The sequence below is a fragment of the Theobroma umbraticum genome, unplaced genomic scaffold (assembly GCF_002168275.2).
Source record: "Theobroma umbraticum cultivar Fairchild unplaced genomic scaffold, ASM216827v3 scaffold_86.0, whole genome shotgun sequence".
Taxonomy (NCBI): domain Eukaryota; kingdom Viridiplantae; phylum Streptophyta; class Magnoliopsida; order Malvales; family Malvaceae; genus Theobroma; species Theobroma umbraticum.
Window position 1 is genome coordinate 8,040,125 of NW_018397263.1, and position 25,164 is coordinate 8,065,288.

General features: G+C 31.8%; 1 long non-coding RNA gene and 1 other non-coding gene across 2 annotated transcripts; one reads left to right on the forward strand and one right to left on the reverse strand.

Moving 5' to 3' along the window:
- Positions 1–1,129: 1,129 nt before the first annotated feature.
- Positions 1,130–1,235, reverse strand: LOC149526956 (small nucleolar RNA R71). The gene has a single exon (XR_016351506.1). It is a non-coding gene; the product is annotated as a small nucleolar RNA R71 (small nucleolar RNA).
- A 22,303-nt stretch (positions 1,236–23,538) lies between these two features.
- Positions 23,539–24,925, forward strand: LOC149526957 (uncharacterized). The gene is made up of 2 exons (XR_016351470.1): positions 23,539–24,028; positions 24,202–24,925. It is a non-coding gene; the product is annotated as an uncharacterized LOC149526957 (long non-coding RNA).
- The last annotated feature ends 239 nt before the right edge of the window (positions 24,926–25,164 follow it).

Sequence of the window (25,164 nt, forward strand, 5' to 3'; positions counted from 1 at the left end):
CCTTGAATAGAATAGCGTATGATTGAATGCACTTACTTGATTAGGTGGTTTGGTTTGCATATAGGGTAGACATACACCTTTAAGCCAGATGTAGCCAAAATTAGATCATAAACTTAATAAATCTTTCTTTAATTTAATTTGTATAGACATATTTTTAGGATAAACTCGACAAAGACTTGTAAATAATTTAGGACTCGAGGTTAGTAACTTAATCCACTAAACTGAGTTAAGAGAGAAAGACAATATTTAGATAAAGTATTGAGGGATCTTATAATCTTAGGTCTGGTAATCACTAGAAGTAATTTTGCTGATAAATTAGTTTTAATTATTAGTTTATTAGTTTAATTTTTTTAAAATTTTAATTGTTTAGATAAAATTAGAGTGTGTTAATTTTTGTAGTTAACAGTAAGGATTAATTCAATTATCTGTGGGATCGATACTCTACTCATCTCTATATTATCTTTTCAATACATATTCTTACGTGGGTAGTAAATTGAACAACAAGTTTTTGCCACCGTTGTTGGGGAATTGATTTTTAGTTCTTTCTTGTTAATATTAATACCAAGAATTCTTAATTTTAATCTAGACTTTTCTTGTATTTTTTTTTAGGTAGTTTTGGTCGTTGTATGCAAAGAGCCCGAAATTTGAAAACTGTTCCTTTTGATCCAGAAATTGAAAAGACTTTTCAAAAACTTCAAAGGAAAAATAAAAAAGTTTATGCTCCAAGTAAAACAATGGCTGACCAATAAAAGGAAGAGACTAAGCCTTTGAGGGATTATACAGTCCCACAAGTACAAAATCTTCACTCTAGTATCCGAAGACCTCCTATTCAAGCCAACAACTTTGAAATTAAGTCATCAATCATTCAGATGATTTAGACTGTTGTTCAGTTTGAGGGTTTGCCTAATGATGATCTAAATGCTCATATTGTAAATTTCATGGAAATCTATGATACATTCAAGGCTAATGGTGTTACTAATGATCCCATAAGATTAAGGCTTTTCCCTTTTTTCATGGAGAGATAAAGCAAAAAGTCGATTAAATTCACTTTTTGCTGGCTTCATTAATACTTGGAATGATTTCACTCAAAAATTCTTAAAAAAAATTTTCCCACCTGCAAAGTCAGCAAAGATGTAGAATGGTATCACTTCTTTCATGCAATTTGGTTCTGAATCACTATATGAGGCTTGGGAGAGGTATAAGGATTTGATAAGAAGGTGTCTTCACCATGGATTACCTAAACGCCTACAAGTTCAGACTTTTTATAATGGTTTGCTGGGACTTTTTAGAACTACCATTGATGCTGCCACTGAAGGTGCACTCATGAGTAAATCCATTGATGAGGCTTATGATTTGCTTGAACACATAGCTTCTAATAATTATCATTGACCATCTGAAAGATTGGGTATAAGAAAAATTGTTGGAATTCATGAATTGGATGTGATAAACATAGTTTTTACACAATTGGCTTCTCTTGCAATGCAAATAAATAAACTGAGTGTTAATGCTGTTCATAACTCTTTTATGACATTTGAATTTTATGGGGAAGGACATTCCAATGTCAATTGTCCCATCTATTTTGAGTCTTGTCAATTTGTTGGAAATAAGTAATAGAACAACCCCTATTCCAACACTTATAATCCTAGTTGGAGGAATCATCCTAATTTTTTATGGAATAACAACCAATGATCTTCATCAATGGCTAAGTCAAACTTTCCTCCTCGATTTCCATCTAGAGCTCCCATGCTAGAGAAAAAACCTTCAATGGAGGATATGTTCATGCAATTCATGACAAAGACTAAGGCATTTATAACAAAGACCGATGCATTTATGATAAGGACTGATGCCTTTATTCAAAATTAAGCAACTTGAATTAGAAATCTTGAGACATAAGTGGGCTAACTTGCCAGTGCTTTAAATACTAGATGTCATGGCACCTTTCCAAGTGATATTGAACCCAATCGAAGAAGAGAAGGTAAAGAGCATTGTATGGCAATCACTATCCGCAATGGAAAAGAGGTAAAAAGTAAAGCCTTAAATTTTGAGATTTCAATTCAATATGATGAGATAGAAATTGAAAAAGATGCTAAAAAATAAATTGTGGTTGAAAAATCTATTGAAAATTAAAAAAAAAAGCACAATTAAAATCTGCTTCCACACCTCCACCACCTTTTCCTCAATGTTTTCAAAACAAAAACTTAACAAACAATTCCAGAGATTTCTTGAGGTATTTAAAAAACTGTATATTAATATTCCTTTTGCTGAAGCTTTAGAACAAATGCCAAATTATCTTAAATTCTCGAAAGACATCTTGACGAAAAAGAGGAAATTGGAAGAGTTTGAGATAGTCGCACTTACCGAAGAGTGCATGCTATAATCTAGAATAAGCTTCCACCAAAGCTTCAAGATCCAAGGACTTTTCTATTCCTTACACTATTGGTAGTTTTAAAATTTCTAAAGCTTTATGTGATCTAAGTGCTAGTGTTTCAATAATGACTTTGTCTATTGCCAAAAAACTTGGATTTCAAGAGATACAACCCACTACAATTACCTTGCAATTAGCAAATAGAACAATCAGACACCTAGTTGGGATTATAGAGGATGTTTGGCTTAAAGTTGGGCATTTATACATTTCAGTGGACTTCATTGTGCTCAATATCGAAGATGATGTTGAAATTCCTCTTATTTTGGGAAAACCATTCTTAGCTATAGTTGGAGCAATTATTGATGTGAAGAATGGCAAAATAACTTTCACAGTAAGAGAGGAGGAAGTGGTATTTAATTTGTTCAATGCAACTCAGTATTCCTATATAGATAGTTGCTATAAAATGGATTTAGTTAATGAGGGTAAAGGTAAGCCTAGTCCACCACCTTCAATGGAGTAGGCGCCAACTATGGAGGCAAAACCACCATCACTTTGCAGTCATCTTGATTTTGTGGTTGGATAACGAGTAGTATTTTTTGATTCACAACTACAATTTTTGCCATGGAATATTAAACCATAATAGGGGAACACCTTTAAGGAGGTAAAGATTCATCTTGATGATATTATCAAGATTTATAGTGGGCTTACTAGAATAGTCAAGATCAATAAAGAAGTCTCGAGCCGTATAAAGTAGTGTAGAAAAGGGTACTATACTCAAGCTAATGACTATAAAAAAGTGCTTATTGGGAGGCCCAAAAACTTGTCTAGTTAAAATTCTACTACGCAAGTATACGTATCGAATAGACAGTATATTAGCAAGTAGAGTATCGATCCCACAGGGAATTGATCTAAAAGTTTACTAAGTACTAAAATTATCACAAATTAATCTTATCCAAACAATATCAAAATAATATCAAATCAAACTAAGTTATAGCATAATTAAATTAAGAAAAAAATCAAATAAATACTCAATAAATATCAAATCAAACAAGCCTAGGATTACAATATCCCTCACACTTCATCTAAATCTTACCTCTCTTCCTTAACTTATCTTAATGGTTTGAATTGCTAACCTAGAGTCCTAAATTATTTTTTAAGGGTCTCCCGACTCATCTTATAAAATATCTATTTTAACAAACACTATATCCTATATGAATTGAAATTAAAAACAAATCCATTAAGTTCAGGCTCTAATCTGGCTACATATGGCCTATAGGTATATTCCTATCCTATATGCAATAATCAATTATTGATCATATGCTATCCCAATTTATCTACACAAAACTCCCTTTCCCAAGTTTGTTTAGGTTTCTAGATCAATTTAATTGGTGGCCAAGCAATTAAAAGCATTAAGAAAAATTTGAAATAAACAATTAATCCCATGAAAATAAGCAAGAAAGTGATTAAAATCTAGATTACATGTGAGTTCAATTGCAATCATAGAAAAATAAATTAGCTCATAATATCTAATAAGACAATATCCAAAGAATTTAGCCATGAATCCAAGTCAAAGAAAATAAAGAAACAAAGGTAAGAGATTAAACTAATAGTTCGAGATTTATGATCTTGATTCTCTCTCAATTCTCTTGTTTCCTTGCTTGTTCTTGGCTCCAAATCTCCAGATAAGTTTCTTGCTGCCTTCTCTCCAAAATCTCTGAAAAAGGCTCCTTAAATAGGCTCCTAAATAAGCTAATTTTCGAAATTCCGTTAATGTCTTTTATTTTTTTTGGAAAGTCGCGCAGCGCTGCGGCGCTACTTCTCCCAGCGCTGCGGCGCTGAGCCCTCTGGAATTTTGTATGTGTGCTTCCTTTCATCAACGCTGCAGCCTTGTTCGCCCAGTGCGTGTCAGTCTATCAACTTCATACGTGAGTTTCACCCTGATATGTTAAGAACTGGACAAAGTAGTAAACATAAAGTTTATCCTGTCTCTTAACTTTCCAATGGATCAAAAAGCACATCAATTGGACTTCTGTATTGAAAGATTTGCTCCAAATACCGCATCATATTCAGTCTTTACATACTGCTGCAATGGTCCGACTTTGACAAATATTTTGACCATGATCCAATCAGAACTGGAAAAATTGGTGAACATAAACATTGTATCCCTTCTTCTTATAATTCGATTGGTCTAAGAATCACCTCATTTGGAGTTTTTCAAAAAGAGATATGGTCAAAATACTGAAACATATACGAATGAAGCTATCACCATACTTGCACTGATTTTCATCAAAAGAGTCTTTTTCATCAATTTCTACAAAAGTCATAAGAGAAATTAGATAACTACTCTTTAAAGTAATTTAAAATAATAATAACTTAAATTAATCACTTAACAAGCAATCAAACTTAAACTAAAAAAAACACTTATAATGCTAAAATTCGAACTTAAAATCTCAAAGATCTAGCTACTTAAGCTTTCAAAATGAGTCAAAATAACTCTTTTTTGTTTATTTATTTATTTAATTATTAAATTATTAATACTTTATTTTATTTTTTAGGTACATGTAAGATAAAACAATCAAAAACTAATTTTTTCAACAAAAAAAAAAGAGAAGAGGGTAAGCCGTGGCTCCCACTGTGGGTGCGCGTGGCCTCCCGAACATAAAATAACGCTGCCACACCCCATTAGGCTTGAAGTCGTGACCCCGTTAAAATTAAAAAAAAATGATCTATAAGGGTCATGACTTTCTCAAATGGAGGCTGTAGCCTCGCTGCTAATCAACATCGTGGGGCGTGGTGCCTTTAAGGGGTAAGCACGGCCCCCCTACTATGGGCTACCATGAATGGGCAGCCCACTTTCCATAACCCTTGGCCCCCTTTTTATATGGGCTGCCAACAATGGGCAGCCCATTACTCAATAAAACCCCCCTGAAGTGTACTGAAAACAATAGGCAGCTTACTGCCTACTACCCATTACCCACTACCCATAACCCTTTCCCTCTTTTTTTTTGGGCTGCCAACAATGGGTAGCCTAATACCCAATAAAACTCCTTTTCTTTATTTTCTTTTTAGTTATTTTTTATTTTTCTACATTAATCGTTATTTATTTTCTTTTTGCAATAAAAAAAAACAAAAATTCCTCCTAGAAGTGAGAATGAGGAAGATGACAATAAGAAGGAGGATGATTAGTGCTATACCAGATTCATCCAATCATTAGGGGAGTATTCTTTACCTTTCTTTTATTTCTTCTAACATTAAGAACAATGATTAGTTGAAGTTTGAAGGAGTGAATTTATTTTTCTAACAATAAATATTCTTTGAAAGTTTTAGATTTAATTTTATTTGCATATTTATCTAGATTTATAAATAATTTAGGATTAGTTGGTAAATGAATTTATTTCTTGTTTGAACTTTAGGAATCTAGAGTGAAGTTGTGTCAATTTTTTCGATGATTTTTCTATCCAATGATGATAACTAGTTATCTTGAATTCTTAGCTTTTGGTGAATAAGGTCTTTGTTTGGAGTCATGCTAAATGCTTTTGTTAAGTATCATTGTTAAAATATGATTTCCACAATTTTAAGCACTATTTTTTTTGCTTTGAATTATTATGAATATCTAGATAAGGTTTATATTGATGTAAATTTTAGATTATGTCATAAATTTTAGAATTTGCTTGATTTTCTCGAAGCAAAATCCTAGGCAATAGTTAGTTAGGGAGATGATTTAGGCCATCTTTAAACCATATGAGCCTAAAAAGCCAACCATGTTAAATCTTTATCCCTACTATACCCTTTTGAGCTTAATTTCCCTTGTCTTTGTTTAACTACATAATAATTAAGTCTAGCCTTAAAATAAAATTTTCAATTTTCCAACCTTCATTCCCAAGCATGTATATTGTGTTAGGAAATATAGATTGGGCTAAATATTGAAAAAGGTGGGAAAGTGATGTTGATGTGAAAAAAAAAAGAGTTCAAAATATGAAAGGTAACCCCACTACCTACAATATAAAGAAAATAAGTTTGGCGGAATGAAATTGTGAAAAAAATGTATTGAAAAAAAAAGTTCAAATATGAAAGAAAAGGTGTACTTGGAAGAGGAGAATAAAGCTCTATAGATAGGGCTTAGAATAATTATGTGCTTAAGTTGATTTAAGCCACATTATTATCCTTTATCCTACCTTGACCCTAGCCATAAATTACAAACTTTGTAAAATCTTATTGATCCCTAGCTTGGTGTTAGTCTACATTAATGGAGAAAGAGATGAAAAATAAACATATGGAGTTCTAGTACTAATTTGAAATTTGTGTTGGCATAAACTGATCCGGATGTCATGATATTCTTGGTCAAAGACATCACACACACACACAAATCCATTCGTGAATGTGCTTGCATTAGAATTGAAATGCAAATTTGAATGATGCCTATATTTTTTCTTAGGTTAATGATTGATAGACATACTCTTTAGGAAATTAAGGGGAATCATTAAGTTGATGCACTTTATCTCCAGTAGTAGTAGTAGTAGTGCAATATTTATTTTAGATTTCATTAACTGAATTTGATTTTCATAAGTTAGTTTCTTTTTTATTTTTTGCTCAAGGACTAGCAAAATATTAACTTTAGGGGTATGATAACTCTATGATATAGAGTTATTTGGGCTTAATTTTGATAATAATTTAGCTTAGTTCTTGTATTAGTGCATAAAAATTAATAAGTTTTATTTAATTATTTTAAATTAGCTATTTTAGGTGAGTCAATCTAATCTTAGTTAATTTTATACTTAATTTAGTGTTAATGTGGTTAATCTAGGTTGCTATTGATTTATCTGTGCTTGTTTAGGTGTTTGATGAAAGAAGAATTTCAGTGAAAGAAGAAAAGCCATTTAAGCTATAGCTTTTCATTGCTCATATTTCGATATTTTGGCTATAACTCTCTATACAAAGCTTCAAATGAGACGATTCTTAGACCATTGGAAAGTTAAGAGAAAAATACTTTATGTATATCACTTTACCTAGTTCGGCTTGGAAGGTAGTCAAAAATCTTGTCAAAGTTGACACACTACGGTAGTCCCATAACAATTACGATTTCTATTAATTAATTGGGAAAGGTTACAACCCATATAGTGTGATGAGGAAATCCAAACTGGAATTGACTTCTTTCTTCACCCAACTTGGCCTAGCTTCAAAGCTTAAAAAAACAACTTTTCGAAGGATGTTTAAAAAAAGGAAAAAAGAATGGAACACCAGATTGACAACTAAGAATCAAGCCACAAAGTCATTGAAGCTAAGATGAATTTGAAGGATTCAAGGAGATTTGGAATCAAGAAAACAATCTTTGGTTTTTTTTATCCTTTTGTTATTCTCTTATTGACTTGGTTTTGTTTTTAATGTTAAAATTTTATTTGATGATAATGTGTGACTTGATGGGGAACTAATTCATTAATCTAAGATTATGATTGAACTCAATATATAGTCTAAATTATTTATCCCTCTTTACTTATGTTTGATAGATTTAAGTTGTTTATTTTATTCTATTTTTAATGCTTCTAATGGACTAGCCACCAATTAGATTGAATTGAAAACCTAGGTTAAACCTTGATGAAGGAGATTTAGGTAAACCTTGAATAAAATAGTGTATGATCAAATGCACTTAGTTGATTAGGTGGTTTGATTTGTATATAAGGTAGACATACACTTATAAGCCATACCTAGCAAAAATTAGAGCACAAACTTAATGAATCCTTCTTCAATTTAATTTGCATAGACATATAGTAAATTAATTGAGAGAGTTTTTTTATGAAAAACTTTACAAAGACTTAAAAATAATTTAGGGCTCAAGGTTACCAACTTAATCTATTAAACTGAGTTAAGAGAAAGACAATATTCAGATGAAGTATTGAGGAATATCATAATATTAGGTCTGGTAATCACTAAAAGTAATTTTGTTGATATATTAGTTTTAATTATCAGTTTATTAGTTTAATTTTTTTTTAATTTTAATTGTTTAGATAAAATTAGGGTGTGTTAATTTTAGTAGTTAACAGTAAAAATTAATTCAATTCTCTGTAGGATCGACACTCTACTCATCTCTATATTATCTTTATGATACACATACTTGCGTGGGTAGTAAATTGAACAACATACTTGTCTTGATGGCGAATAATATTATATTCGGCCAAAACAACCGAAGATGGGTGACACTTTGACTATTGGCTTTGGTTGAGGACATTGACACTTGAAATGCCTTCCCATGGAGTCACTATATATGGAGGCTGATTGAGGACTACTTATTAAAGGGCTTCGAAGTTCATCCCAAAACCTTTAATAAGCGAGATCATTTACGCTACAACCTATACGGTTTTCCCTAGGCGATCCAAGTACTGTAAGGTAATTTTTTAAAATTTTGCCTTTTACTTTTATGCATAACATATTTTTCGGCGGCATGTGAAGTATTAGTTAAGTGATTATAATGTTTACAATTAAGTTGTAGTTTTGGGCAATGGATGCTATCCCTGCTTTCCAAAATTTAATTGCTCCCTGATCGTCCTAATGAGAACGTCTACCCACATATGTGCCAATGGAAGTGCAATCAGAAGCCAAAGGAGTTTTACAAGATGATGCAACCATTGAAGTTAGCTCAAAAGGTTAGTGCAAACCTACAAATAGAAATTGTTCATCTATATACTATCTTTCAAATGCTAATAGCAAGGTACATATTTTGTAGTTATGGGCACATAAAACATTGAAGCACACATCGGAGGAGGATATATAGGAATATTGGTTGAACACAGTGGTCCCTCTATCTGAAAGGGAACAGTACGTGCCAATAGGACATACGGAAGATTGAGCTGATTGAGGTTTTGAGCAAAGAATGAGGAAGAGAGCATTTAGCCCTGTTAAATGGAGGCACATTGTTGCATGTCCAAATGAAGACCAATCACGCCCTCAGTTGATGTATGAAGTTATTAAACATGTCATTGTTAGTCAATTTTCTTTTTCCCAACACGAAGATCATAACCATACATGTCTATCTCCTCAACTTCTTAGTTCTAGTCTTTAGATGCATACAGGGAAAGGTTGTTTTGAGATGAGCATTGGTTTTGATCCACCAATTAGTGTTAAGAATTTTGAGAATATGGTCCCTGGAAAGCAAGTATATTCTCATTCTTAATTTCATTAAATTTGTAATGAAAGTACATTTTGATAATAAAATGAAGAGTTTATTTTAAGTAAACATTCATTATCTAGTTATTAAGGTACCATGATTCTACTGAGATATTAAAATACATTTCTATGAAGAGTCATACATAAGAGACATGTATTTTAATTGAATCTAAAAATTATTCACAGCCATATAATAAAGCTAGTTACTTTATTATGTTAAGGATGCAGTGTCCAGATTAGTTCTAATAAAATGAATGTGATTCACTTCAAAGGAATGTGAGTCTCAAATCATCGAAATGGTTAACTTTCAGTAATGACACTATAACATGAACTAGAATCATGTGAGAATCAAATTTAAGTTAAACCGTTACTTAAATCTTGATCTCACATTTATGCATTTGCTTATAGTAGAACTGAAATCCTGATGGATAATGGACTCGTGTTTAATCTCCTTATAATCTTTGATTTACCATGAGCATGATCATCATAAAGTGTTGATCTAGACTCTGTATTTTGGGATTATAATTAAGAAAAACATCTAGGAACATATGTCCAAATAATGGAGTTCATAGCATTAACATCACTTTTAGTGATTTGAGGAAGATTAGTGATTAATCTAGGCCCAATGGATTGATGAGTTAGTTACTCATTACATCTAGATACACAAAAGATTAAATCTGAAGTATTGAATCACTGACTGGATGAATTTGAGACTAAGGGACAAAATTGACATAAAGGCTAAAACGGTAATTTCACTTTTCATCATTGGATGTTATAAGGGTGCACAATAAAAGGTTTGCAATTGGACAACTAATAATTAATATCAAGTATTGAATTGTTTTTTATAATTATAGTTAATCCAATAGTACAACCATGAATCTATGGTGGAGTAAGTTCATGGTTAATAAGCTTGAATTATTTTTAAATAAGATTAAAAATAATTTTAAGTTTATTAGAGCTTGGAGTATCTATGTCTAAATTGATTCCCCATTTAGCTTCATAGCATTCAACTTGTTTAAGTTGGAATGCATGTTTTAATTTGATTAATTAAATTGTGCACAAAAATAGCAACTTTAACGTGTTTGCCTTAATTTAGACAAGAAAACATGTTTGGTTTTAATTTAGATAAAAAAATATGTTTATCTTAATTTAAGATAAGAAAAATATTTTTTGTCTTAAACTAGACAAGAAAGTATATTTGTCTCAATTTAGACAAGATAAAATATTTTTATCTTAATTAAAGGCAAGAGTTGTCTTAAATTAAGATAATACTAAAGGATTCTTGCAAAATGAATCTAGACATTGATGTTAATAAAAGGAGACTCCATGTTTGACCATCACTCTTTTGTTTATTATTAATTCTTTTGAAATAAAGATGGCTAATAATAAAATAAGAGTTATTATTCAACAAGGAGTTTTATTTTATTAAGAACTTTAAATGATAATTAAAGAATTACATAACTTATTCTTTAATTTTAATTTTGATAATTATGGAGAAGTTTTTATGCTTTTGTAATTCTAAATGGATGGTCAAGATTAATTCAAAGGTATTTGATATTGATTAAACTTTTGAAGCAAAAGTTTTAATAAAAAGAGAAGAGATTGGAAGAAAAATATGGACATACTTTTTTTTGAAAAAGTTTCAACCGTCACTTCTTTTCTCCTCCTTCAAACTTTGTCGTACTTTCTTCCTCTCTCCCATTCATGGCAGAAATTTTTTGAAAGAAATAGCTATTAAGTTTTTGGAAGAAAAGAGAGACATAATCGCTTGCCATCCTGTAGTCTAGCATTCCACACTTTGTCCACTGAAGGTTCATATTGAAAGCATTCTTGAAGAATAAGTGATAAACTTATTTAGTCAAGAAATCATTCATTAGTGTAGTGGTGTCTAAAAATAAGAATCTCAAAATAAAATGTATGTTATTTCCTACTCAATAGATTTTTTTTTAAGGATGTGATTATATTACTTGCAATAAGAATGATGTGTGTTTCCACTTTGTTTAATTAGATTGCTTACTTCTTTTATAAAAGAAGTTTTTTGAAATAGATGCTTTACACAATCATATCAATCCACTAAGATCCTACTCCAACAATTGAAATCAGAGTAAGAATTATTGCAAGTTTTGTTTCTTATATTTATTTTGCATGGTTGGCACTTTTGTATATATTTAACTACCTTGGCGTGATCAATGTATGGTTTGTTGGCTCCATTAGTTTTTGATGATAATAAAATATTTTCATTTATTTATATCTAACTCTTCTACTTGAGTGTGCAAGACAAAAATATATATTAAATAATAAATTAATCATTCAAAAGAAAATATCAAAACTCGTAAGGATAAGAAGCTACAATTGACCAATAAAATAGAAGCTTCTTAGTTGGATAATCAAAGGAGTTAGTTGGATAAAATTCAAAAGAGAAGTTGGTAGGTTCAAGCATATTTAAATACAGAAACAACTTAATTGACTAAGAAGCATTGCTACTTGACTAATAGCTTATTGCCAGAAATTGGGTTCAGAGACAAAAATGACTTAATTGACTAAGAAGCATGTTAGTCGATTAAGAGCATTTTGTTTGAAAATTTTAATTTGAACGCTAAAAGATAGATTAATAGCTAGAATTGTCTCCAAACTATTTTCAACAGTCATAATCTAACACCTATCAGAGTTGATTTTTCAAGTATATAAGGCACTTCCAATGGCTATAAATAAGTTTTGAAGGCTTCAACTAAATCATTCCTTCATCTTGCATTGAACTTCTCATCATAAACTTTCTACTTGCTCATAATTTGAAATCAAGTTTAGTGAGAGCCGAAAAGTGCTATTCACCTTTCTTTTAGTATATCTATTTGGGACCAACAAGTGATATTAAAGCCAGATAACTCATAATTAAGGCTTAACATCCTAAGAGAGATCCAAATGGCTCTTCAGAAATCTATAGTTGCTAAGGGACAGTCTACAAACAAACTACCTTTTTTTAATAGATCGAACTGTCTCTATTGGAGCACTAGAATGTCTATCTACATAAAGGCAATAGACTATGAATCCAAGGTATCTTTTACTCCTTGTGATATTTCTATTGATGAACTTCAAGAAGAATATGAATGTCTTTATGATGAGTTTGAAAAACTTGCATCAAAATACAAAGCTTTGAAAAAAAAGACGTCATTTCTTGAGAATGATTTAGAAAAGATAAAACATGATTTCTGCTCTATTTTTGAATGAAGAAATTTTGTTTAAAGTGAACTTGAACATTCAAAAACAGATTATGAAATTTTAAAATTAGAATTAGAGAATAGAATTGAAGCTTTGTGAAAAACTATTGACGAAAATACTGCTCTTAAGAGTATGAGGAAAGAAATATCTAGAAGAAACACATACTTTAAGAAAAATTCTGATAATGTCTCTTTTAGATGTTATATTTGTGATAAACTTGGTCATTTATCTTATAACTACTATAGAAAAAGAAGCATAGAGAAAACAAAAAGGATTTGGGTTCCAAAAGGATCCTATGTAGTAGCTAACCTCTAAGGACCCATTAAGATACGGGTACTTGTTAAGAAAAATTGAAAATCTGTCTTGTAAGTTAAGGCTAATGGAGAAGACATATGTACAAGAGCTCAACTAAAAGAGAAGCAACCATGGTACATGGACATTGGCTGCTCAAGATACATGATTGGAAACAAAATGTTGTTTGCTTAACTTGACAAGAAAAAATGAGGTACTATGTCATTTAGAGATAACTCAAAGGTAGAATTCATGGTATAGGAGTTATTGGCAAGAATTCTCAAGCTCAAATTAGTGATGTGTTGCTTGTTAAAGGTTTAAAATACAATTTATTAAGTATCAGTCAGTTGTGTGACAAAGGCTTCAAGGTATGTTTTGATTCTTATAAATGTGAAGCGATAGACATTAGTACCAACAAAATTTCATTTGTAGGAAAAATAATCAAGAATATGTATGTTATATCTTGAAGATCTTGAGCTTAATTATGAAGCATGTCTTATGATAAACAATGGAAATGATAGCTAGTTATGGCATAGGAGACTTGGACATGTGAGCATGCATACTATCTCAAAATTGATGAGAAAAAATCTAGTTATAGGATTGTCTGAATTTAAATTTGAGAATGATTAGATTTGTGATGCTTGTCAACTAGGTAAATAAGTTAGAACACTTTTAAAACCAAAAAGATTATTTCAACCTCTAGACCTTTTGAATTCCTACATATTGATTTATTGGTCCAAGCAAAACAATTAGCTTAGGAGGAAAATCATATGGCTTTGTGATAGTTGATGACTACTCTAGGTATACTTGGGTTTACTTCCTTGCTCATAAAAATGATGCTCTATTTGCATTTGTCAATCATTATAAGCAGGTTCAAATGAAAAAGGACTTGTCACAGTTAGTATTAGAAATGATCATGGAGGCGAGTTTGATTGAGATGATTTTGAAAATTTTTGCAATGATAAGGGGTTGGATCATAATTTCTCTGCACCTAGAATAACTCAACAAAATGGGGTCGTAGAAAGAAAAAATCAAACCTTAAAAGAAATAGCTCGAACTATGCTTTGTGAAAACAATCTACCAAAGTACTTTTGGGCAAAAGCTGTCAACAAAGCAGCCTATATTCTTAATAGAGTATCAATAAAGGCCATGATATAAAAAACCCCATATGAACTGTACAAAGGTAGAAAACCAAATATTTCTTAGTTTAGGAGTTTTGGTTGCAAATTTTTTGTATTAAACAATTGAAAACATTCTCTTGGAAAGTTTAATGCTAAGAGTGATGAGGCAATATTTCTAGGATATGCATTGAACTCAAAAGCTTATAAAGTTTTAAACAAAAGAACTTTAACCATTGAAGAATCTATCCATGTAGTTTTTGACGAATTTAATGCCTTGCAAAAGGAAGCTTTTATTGATGAAGATGATGCAAAGGACTTTGAAAGGCAAATGGAAGAAATGAGCCAAGAAATGAAGAAAAACAATGAAGAAAACTCCTTTGGAAGAGAAGCGGAACCTCCACCCTTAGAAACTCTGCAAAAAACTGAAAGTCAATACATTGATCTTCTAAAAAGTTGAAAGTATATCAAAAATCATCCACAAGAGCAAAACATTGATGATATTTCACAAGGAGTCAAAACTAGAAGAGGAATTAGAGAAACATGTGAATTCTTAACTTTCATCTCACCAATTGAGCCTAAGAGCTTTGAAGAGGTAGAAAAAGAAGAAAGCTAGATATTGGCCATGCAAGAAGCACTTGAACAATTTGAAAGAAATTGAGTATAGACATTGGTTTCTAGGCCATTAAATCATCCAATTGTTGGCAAAATGTGGGTGTTCATAATTAAAGTGGATGAGCAAGGTAATGTTATTAGAAACAAAGCTAGGCTAATGGCTCAAGGATATAACCAAGAAAAAGGCATTGACTATGATGAAACATTTGCTCCTGTTGCGAAGATAGAAGCCATAAGATTGTTGCTTGCATTTGCATGTTTCATGAACTTCAAATTATTTCAAATGGATGTAAAAAGTGCATTTTTAAATAGATTTATTCAAGAAGAAGTCTACGTCAAACAATCCCCCGGATGTGAGGACTTTGAAAAACCTGATTATGTTTTGAAACTACATAAGGCTTTATATGGACTAAAATAAGCTCCAAGAGCTTGGTATGAAAGACTCTCAAAGTTTTTAGTTGAAAAAGGGTATATTAGAGGAAGTATTGATACAACATTGTTCATTAAAAAATGCTTGAATGAGTTAATTATAGTTCAAATTTATGTGGATAATATTGTATTTGGTGCTACTAATGAGGCTTTGTGCAAGAACTTTGCTAAAAAAAATGTAGGACGAATTTAAAACGAGTATAATGGGTAAATTAAAATTCTTTCTTGGCCTTCAAATTAGACAATGTAAAGATGACATCTTTATCAATCAAGAAAAATATAGTCAAGACATGCTGAAAAAGTTTGACATGCTAAAGCTGAAATCAATCAACACGTCAATGAGTCCCTCTACCAAACTTGATACTGATGAGAGAGGAAAAAGTATTGATCAACAGCTCTATAGAGGTATGATTGGATCTTTGCTTTATTTAATTGCTAGCAGACCTGATATTCAATTTAGTGTATGCTTGTGTGCACGGTTTCAATCTCAACCCAAAGAGTCACATTTAACTGCTATAAAAAGAATCTTTAGGTACCTTTTAGACACACAAATTTTAGGATTATGGTATTCTAGAGAAACATCCCTCAATCTCATCAGATATTTAGATACAGATTTTGTTAGAACTAAAATAGAAAGAAAGAGCACTAGTGATACATGTTAGTTTCTAGGAGATATGCTTGTGTGCTAGTCTAGTAAGCACTCTCCATAGCTGAAGCTGAATATATTTCCTTAGGTAGTTGCTTTGCTCAGATTTTATAGATTAAACAACAATTAAAAGATTTTGGAGTGACCATGCATAATGTACCAATATTTTGTGATAACACAAATGCAATCAATATCTCAAAAAATCTAGTTCAGCACTCAAGAACTAAGCACATTGAGATTAGACATCATTTTGTTAGATATCATGTGCTTAAGGGAGACATTATGATTGAGTTTGTCAACACCTTGCATCAATTGGCTAATATATTTACCAAACCCTTAAATGAGGAAAGATTCTGTGAGATTAGGAGAAATCTAGGAATGACAAGTATTCATGAGCTTTAAGTAAATTTCTAAGCATTTATCTCATAAGAAAGTGTACACTTAGTTGATTAAGAGCATTACTTAACCAACTTAAAGCATTCTATTTTTTTTAATAAAAAACCCAGTTAGACAAGGGTTAAACTTAGTCAATTAAAAAAGTAAAACAAAAATAAGAAAATTTAAAGAAAATGGAGGTAGTTTATCATGTGAAGAAGAAAAAGAAAAACTGCTTAACCAAAAAATTGATAGGTAAATTTTTGCATTTTGAAAAAGAGAGAAATTGACCATAATTAAAAAATGGGGAGTCTAACAATTTTAAAGAAAATTAACCTTTCTCAACTCATTCTCTCTCATCTAAAACTGATTCCTTAAAATTGAAACGTCCCTTTCTCAAACTCTTAAAACCCTAAAATTGAACCAATAGCTAAATCCTCTCTACCTAAAGATATCTTGAAAAAGAAAAAGGTAAACAGCCTATGGAAGCAAGTCCACCCTCTGAAATTCAGAAGAAGAAGAAGAAACATGAGTCAGCTTCAGTGACTGAGAAGACTGAGAAAAAATAGAGAGAAAAGGAATAGAAGTCATAGAAGAAGAATGAAAAAGGAAAATTTTCCATAGAAGGTAATCTTCCATCCTTGAAATTCAAAAATAAGATTCATGAGGATTGATATAGGAAAATTGAAAATGCTCCTATTTTGTGTGGAAAATACAAAGACTGGGACAGTTTTAATGATGTTCCTAAAATTAAGGAGGGTTTGTTAGATTATTTTGAAGAATTAAAATTGAATAAGTTGAGTGTGTTCAAGAACAGAATCTATAGTGCTAGCCTTGTAAAGGAATTTTATGCTAGCATTGCACTGGATGAAAATGAACTTGATGATCTTGAAGATTTTGTGGAAGATGGTCTATATGTTTTTCTAAATGGAAAAGAATTTGTAGTCACAACCACTAATTTGAGAAATCTGCTCCATATAGAGTGCAATGAGGGAGAGTTTGAAATTCTTGAGGATTATGATCCCTCATCTATGTGGGAGACAATCATAGGGAAAAAGGAGAGATACTATTCTAAAAGCTATGCAAGCCTTATTAAAAGTCCACAAATTAGAATCTTCCACTATTTTATAGCTGCATCAATCCATGGAAAAAGTGATAACGTTAGCTATGTAAGCCTTCAAGATATGTGGCTTATGGAGCATGCTTTTAATGGTACTCCTCTCAATTTAGGAAGATTCATGATAGAGAGAATGAAAGGAATTTTTTGGGTTCATAAAGTAAACTTAGCTTGTGGAAATTTGATAATATCTCTTATGAAGAAAAAGGGGATTCGGGCCAACTGATATGAGATGGATCAAGTGAAGAATAGAGATCAGACCATTTATCTAGGAAGCCTGCCAAAGAGGGATACACATTGTATGGAGAAAAGTTTTTCAAGACTTCCAAGGAAACCAAAAAAGATGAGCAAGCCAGCCCTGTTCAGACAACAACTCCATCATAGATTTCAAATGAAATGATTTTGAACATACTAATGAGAATTGATGGGAAACTCACTAACCAATCTGCTAGAATTGAGAAAATTAAAGAAAATCTATAAGAACTAGGAAATTTAATGAAAGATAAAAGGAAATCGCCTTCTGGTCCTACACCTAAATAAACTCTTGCAGCACCAAGTCCAGCTTCAGCAGGCCAAGCTACTGAAAATTTTGATTTCCAAGCTGAAGGTGATGCACTAGAATTTGGTCATGTGAGAAAATCACCCACCCCTGAACCTAAAAATGGAGAAAAATCCAATGAAGGGACTGAAGTAGTTAAATCCTTCAATGACAACACTCCACCACATGATGAACCACAGGCAGAGAAACAACCATCTCCTACTAATTTTGAAGAAATTTTAATCATGGATGTGTTCCACTAAATGGTCAGAAAAGAACAAGCAGAAAGAGAAATAGCAAAGAACAAAGCTCAGAAGTTAGCATTAGTGAAGGATTCCCCTGAATCGATTCACTCCACTAAAGAAAGAGAACCTGCTGATAAAGAATAAGGACAAGCAGTTGCATCACCAAAGCTAAACCCCAACCATCTGGTAAAAGTAGAAAAACCATGGCCACTAAGACACCAAAAAGAGAAAGTCTTCTAGATTAGCTGAAAATGCCAAACCTTCAGTCAAGTCTTCTGTTCAGGATCTATTCCAAGTTTCAAACACATCTTCTTCTGATTTCCCATCACAAAAATCCTCACCTTTTCCATCTTTTGAACCCCTCAATGTCCATTTTGGAATAAATAAATCAACCCCCTAAAACTCTTCTTAGATTTGTCCTTATTTTGCTGATGACAAAAAAAGGGAGATAGGTTAGGGTATACGTAATTTTAGGAGAAAAAGTAAAAGTAATTTAAGGGAAATTAGGAACTTAATTCTGTTAGTGCTGGGCTATTTATTTTTGTGACAATATGTTACTTTAATTACTGATGGATTGTTGATGATATTTGAATGCTAAGAACCTATTTCTGTTATGCCTTTGTGTTTAATGGATTTTTGGAATGGATGTGGATTGTTGATAGTATGCTAGTGACAGTTTGTTACAATGTGGATGATATTTTATCACCTATTACTGATGTCTTGTAAGCTTGCATGAAGATACTCTATTAAAATGTCTGAATCTATGCTTGTTACTTTCTCTAAAAGATAGATAAAAACTTGATGATCTGTTAGGTTGGACAGTAAAATAACTTGAAAGATCATGCATACACTAAGGGGGAGCACACAGTCAGGGGGAGAAATCCACATCTTGTGTAGAGCAAACAAAACTAGTAAACATTATGCCTTTAATCAAAGAATGTTTTATCATCATCAAAAAAGGGGAGATTGTTGGCTCTATTAGTTTTTCATGATAATCAAAGATTCCCATTTATTTATGTCTAACTCTTCTACTTGAGTGTGCAGGACAAAAATGAATGCTAAATAATAAATTAATCATTCAAAAGCAAATATCAAAACTTATAAGGATAAGAAGCTACAATTGAGCAATAAAACAAAAGCCTCTTAGTTGGATAATCTAGGGAATTCGTTGAATAAAATTTAAAAGAGAAATTGGCAAGTTCAAGCAGATTCAAAGACAGAATCAACTTAATCAACCACGAAGCATTATTAGTCGTCTAAGAGCTTAATGCTAGAAATTGCGTTCAGAGACAAAAATGACTTAATCAAATAAGAAGCATGTTAGTCAACTAAGAGCATTCTGTTTGAAAATTTGAATTTGAATGCTGAAAGATAGATTAATGGCTAGAATTGTCTCCAAATTATTTCCAACAGTTAGAATCTATCTAACACTAATCAGAGTTGATTTTTCAAGTATATAAGGCACTCCTAATGGCTATGAATAAGTTTTGAAGGCTTTCAAGATAAAAAAAAACTTAAAAATAGCAAAAACTCTCCCCATACTTTTTGCACTTCACTCCAATCCTTGTAAGAGAATTAAGCACTTCACTTTGTACCATTTAGATCAGGTTAATGATCATAGGTACTTATCTATTTATATTCTCCTTGATTACTTAGAGTGTTCGAGTCACCTTAAGGGTATTGATCAAGCTTGGGTTAGCTTGATTGAGTGTATAGGTTCTAACTCAACCTAGAAAAAGTTAGTTTTAAGTTTTGGTTGATCTCGAAAAAAACCATTGTTAAAGGTTGTGGCTGAGCCTGGGAAAAGCCATTGTAAAAGCTTGGTGGAAGCTTGGGAATTTCATTGTTTATAGTGATTTGTTTAGAAAAATCCTTAGTTGAACAATCAAAGTAATGGATGTAGGTCTTTGATAGAACCACTATAAATCTTTGTGCATTGTCTGCTTTGTTTTATCTTTCATTTTCATTCCTTGTTAAATCACTCCTTCATCTATAATCGAATTTCTCATCACAGACTTTCTACTTGTTCCTAATATGAAATCAAGTATAGTGAGAGCTGAAAGTGCTATTCACCGCCCTTCTAGCACATTTATTTGGGACCAACATGGTTGTATGTTATAATGCATGATTCAAGGATTTTGCTATATTAATTATCCTAAAAAATTTCACATGTAACATTTTTTTTTTGGCTATGTAACAAGAACAATGGCCTATCATCGCCATGTTTTTTTCTTTATTTTTTTATTTTTTCTTAAATTTATGTAACTAGGAAAAGCCATGTAATTTTAATATTATTTGATGTATTTGGCGCATCCATGGAGAAAGAAGTTGACACCCAAAAGGAAAAAGGTAATTAGGTAATATTTGGTCTCTTTAATTTTTTTTAAGAAAAATAAATTTTTTTTGTATCAATTTTTTTAAGAAGAATAGTCTTTCTTACATTAAAATTCTTTTATTATAAAAAAATATTTTTTATTAAAAAAAAAGGGTGTGGTGTGCTTCTTAGCAGCACAGTCCCTTGTTGTGTGTTGCCGGGTAGCACACAACCCTTTGCTTTACGCTATTTTGTGTGTTATTAATAGTAGCACAAGCTACTGCCAAGTGCAGCAACACAAGTGTGTGGCCCACCGTTGGTGTCATGGGTCAACTTTGTAGCGGATTATGATAAGGTAGAGTTGTTTATGAGATTGAGTTTTTTATACTTGTAAGGTAAATGTCCCTCTTTCAAACAATGTAATGGCTTGTGATGGCACTCCAAAAATACTTGTTAAGTCTTTAAGGGGAACGACTCTTTAGGAAAGGAATGTCCTCATTTCAAGCACTGTAATGGCAACTGGTAGAATACTTGTAAAATTTCGTAAACTCTTTATAAGGGTGAGCAATCTACAAATTGTTGAGTTGCCTCACTAGTAAAGGTATGTTTGCAGCGAATCATCTAGGGTTGCCCTTATGACCTGACGATGGCGTGTCTTGGTCCCTTTGTAATTAATTTCACATTAATAAAATATTTTTTCTTTTTATGACTTAGTGGTTACATATATAACATTCGGTATACCTTTTGATTTTGATGCGAGTTCTCTTAGTCTAATTTGTTGTTATTATTAATGTTGGAGTAGATACAATCAAGTATTGACTGACTTACATGGAAGCATCCACTTAAGTGCGACACGGATTATTGCATACTTTAGTGAAGGAGTGAAATTCTTGACTTTTGGGATATTGGGCAATAACCCGCTAGGGTGAACCCTTTCAAAAAAAATTTTAATAAATTAATTTTTAAAATCTATATTCTAAAAAAAATTTCAAAATTTATTTTTTTATTTTTGGAAAATTAACATTTTAGCCTTGGATTGAAAATTATTTTATTTTGGTATTAGTTAATGAGAATATTTAATTGGACAAAATAAAATTATTTTCTCAAATTGGATTAAAATTAAAATTAAAATAGTGGATTTTAAATAGTCAAAAAATCCAAAAGAGTGTCAAATGGATGTAATCCTAGCGAGTAGTGGAAGTAAGCATGATTGAAGAGATTTACAAGTTGTAATTTTTTTTATTTTTCCTAAGATGGACATTAATGTGGCTTATTGTTATATATATACATATATTTATATGTATCTATATGTATCTATATGAATGACATTAGATATTATTTGTATGCTTGAAAACATGTCATCTAGAATTAAGGTGCCAACTTCTTTTAAGGAATGCCATGCATACATTATGTATTTTAGTTTAAAAGGAGTTTTATGCTATGAGATACATAATGAATATAGGAAAATAAATCACATCTAGACAAGATGGTAATATGGACTTAGTTATTTACTAAAAGCATTTAGTTGGAAACATAACCTAGCCCATAATTTGACTTAGGATATTCTAAATATGCATATAGAAAATCCAGTAAACCCTAAGTATAAAAATATTGAGTGGGAGAGGATGCTAGTAATCCTAGAGCCCATGGTCTCCATTGTTAGCCCATTGGCATGTGAAACATGTCACTCCCTATAGGCGGACATAGATCATGATGGATTGGGTCTCCGAAAGGATAAATCCTTTTAGGTGGATTATGATGTGAGACCTCTAATAGAGTCTCCCTAATTAAGAAGCTTAAAATAATGAAATAATGGTTGTTACATTCAACATGAATTTACTATTAACCTGTCTATAGTAGCTTTATTAGTAAACTTCATGGACCAAATAAAGGCTCTCCTTAACCATGTTAAGTATTAAGATACTGGGTAGCATAGTTAAGTGGAAGAGTCCCAATTTGCCTAGTTATAAATTCTCATAGCCCATAGTTGGTTAATTTATTACAAAAAGGTAAATGACCGTCGAACTAATAATATAATTTATAGGGTTTTATATATTGTCATGATGCATACATGTATCATGAAATGTTCAAAGTCCATAAATAACTAGTATGCTTACATAATTTCAAATGCACTTTCAAAAACATATCTATATGACAAATATGAATCCACTTTCAATTTAGCTAAACAAATGCACTTTGCATGGTGATAACTACACTGAATGGAAAAGAAACCTTTATATCGTCCTCAATTATGACAATATCATACGAGTTCTTTCTGACCATGAGCTTGAAGCACTAACTCCTTAATCAACTCCACAAGTTATTAAATATCATAGGAAGTGGCATGATGCAAACGACTTGGCTAAATGATATATATTGGCATCTATGAATAGTATATTACGAAAGCAACACGAAGGCATGGGTAATGTTGCTGACATGATGTTGCACCTACATGAGATGTTAAGGTGAAACTAATCAATGCTTTTAAGGATCTTAAGTAGAAATCTAGGGAGCTAGTTAGAGATTACATGCTGAAAGTGATCTCTTGTCTCAATAAGGCAAAATTAAATGGTGTTGAGATAGATGCGAAAACGCAAATATGATTGATTGTTCATAGCTTGAATTCATTATTTTCACGATTCAAATTAGATTATGAACTGCACACTAGGGATTACACGCTAAGTGGGCTAATGAAAGCCTTAAAAAATGTGGAAGAGGTTTTTTATCTACAAAAGAAGCATGAAGCGCATGCAGTTTCCACTTTTAAACCTAAACCCAAAACAATTCATACTCCAACAGTTACAACTCATGGTGGAATCACCCAAATTTTTCAAGGAGTAATGATCAAGATCCTACATATTCATCACAACCTATTTTTCAACATGATTTCTAGTCACAAGTTAGAGCCCCTATACTTGAGAAGAAGCTAACTTTGGAGGATATGCTGATACAGTTCATGACAAAGAATGATGCCATCATTCAAAGTCGAGCAGAATCAATCCAAAATCTTGAGACTCAATTAGGCCAACTTGTTAATTACATCACAATAGGCTCAAGAAATTTTACCAAATGACACTGAGCCTAAATCCTAGAAAAAATAGAAAGAGAATATGGTAAGCATCTTGATGAGATAAATGGCAAGAATGTGGTAGATGATGAAGATAAAGTAGATCAAGGTAACACTTCCACCAATCAAGTTTGAGATGAAAAAATTAAGCAAGAGGAGGAAGTATTTACACCACCACAAGTCAAGCCATATGTGCTTCCTATTCCTTTCCTAGATACAGCTGCTAAGTTACCTAAAGTGGCTATTGATATGGAAAATCCAAAGAAACTCCTTGAAGCTTGTTTGGTTCAAGTGGCAACAACAAAGGACCAGAATGAAGAACTCACAAATGTTACACATGTCTTGAAGGCTACACCAAAAGTGCATTATCCAAGAAGAACTCAATTTGAGAAGTTAGGTAAAAGTCAGCCTATTCCACCATCTTGGGTTGAGCAAGCACCAAATCTTGAGTTAAAGCCACTACAACCTCATCTTAAGAGGAGACTACTTTCACACCTCAAGCTTTTTCCATGCAAACTCCAACCTCCTTAAAGGGTGAATGAAGACCTCAACCAAAGTCAAAGCTAGTGACTATAACACGAGTGCTTCCTGAGAGGCAACCCAAGATATTTTTTTTCTAAGTTTAGTTGTTATTTTAGTTAGTTCTTGTTTTTTCTATTTAAATAAGTAGTTTAATCTCTCCCTAGCTTGTTTTGCTATGTATGCAGATTTGAAAAGCATGAAGATGAGGAGAAAGAAGATTAGAGCTTTCAAGGAACTACCACCATTGATAGGGAAGTTTCTTTTTCTTATTCTTTTTAACTTTTCACATTGAGGACAATGTGCAATTTAAGTTTGGGGGAAGGTTTTATTGTTATTAGTTTTTGTGATAGTTTAGGTTAATTTATTTTCGTTATTTTTTCAACTAGATTTACTTGTGCCAGCTTCATTTAATTTACCTATCCAATGATGAGAATCAGTTATATTCCTATCTTGATTCTTCAAAATATGTGAATATTGTTTGAGTGTTATGTAAATTCTCATGCTAAGCTTTGCTATTAGGTTGAAATTTCTACATGTTGAGCACTATGTCTTTTCCTTAGATTTATTGTATATATTTAGAAAAGGTTTATGTGAATGCAAATTTTTGAATTATGTATTATGTTCTAGAATTTGTTTGATTCTCTCTCGAGGCGAAATCCTAGGCTATACTTAGTTAAGGAGATGATTTAGGCCATTTTTGGACCGATTGAGCCTTTTGTAGCCTTCCTTTACATAAATTATCCTCAGTTTCCCCCTTTGAGCCTAATGACATCTTTTCTTTGTTTGAACACTTAATTTTTAGCCTAGACCCTTATAATAATATTTGCAACAATTCTTGCATCCCTCATTCCTAAGTGCATAAGTCAATTTAGAATGTGTTATGAGCCACATAGTGAAAGAGGTAGTCAAGATCGAAAAAAAAAATGATGAAAAGTTCAAAAATATGATTGTACTCATCTCATTGCCCAATAAAAGAAATAAGTTTGGGGGTGTGAAATTGAGAAAAAGAAAAAGGGAAAGAAAGAATGAAGTGTTGAACAAAAGAAAAATTTTGATGGAGAAGGGGTATACTAAGTGAAGGAAAATAAAGCTCTGAATGGCATCCAGATTGACTATGTGCTTAGGGTGATTTGAGCTATACATTATCC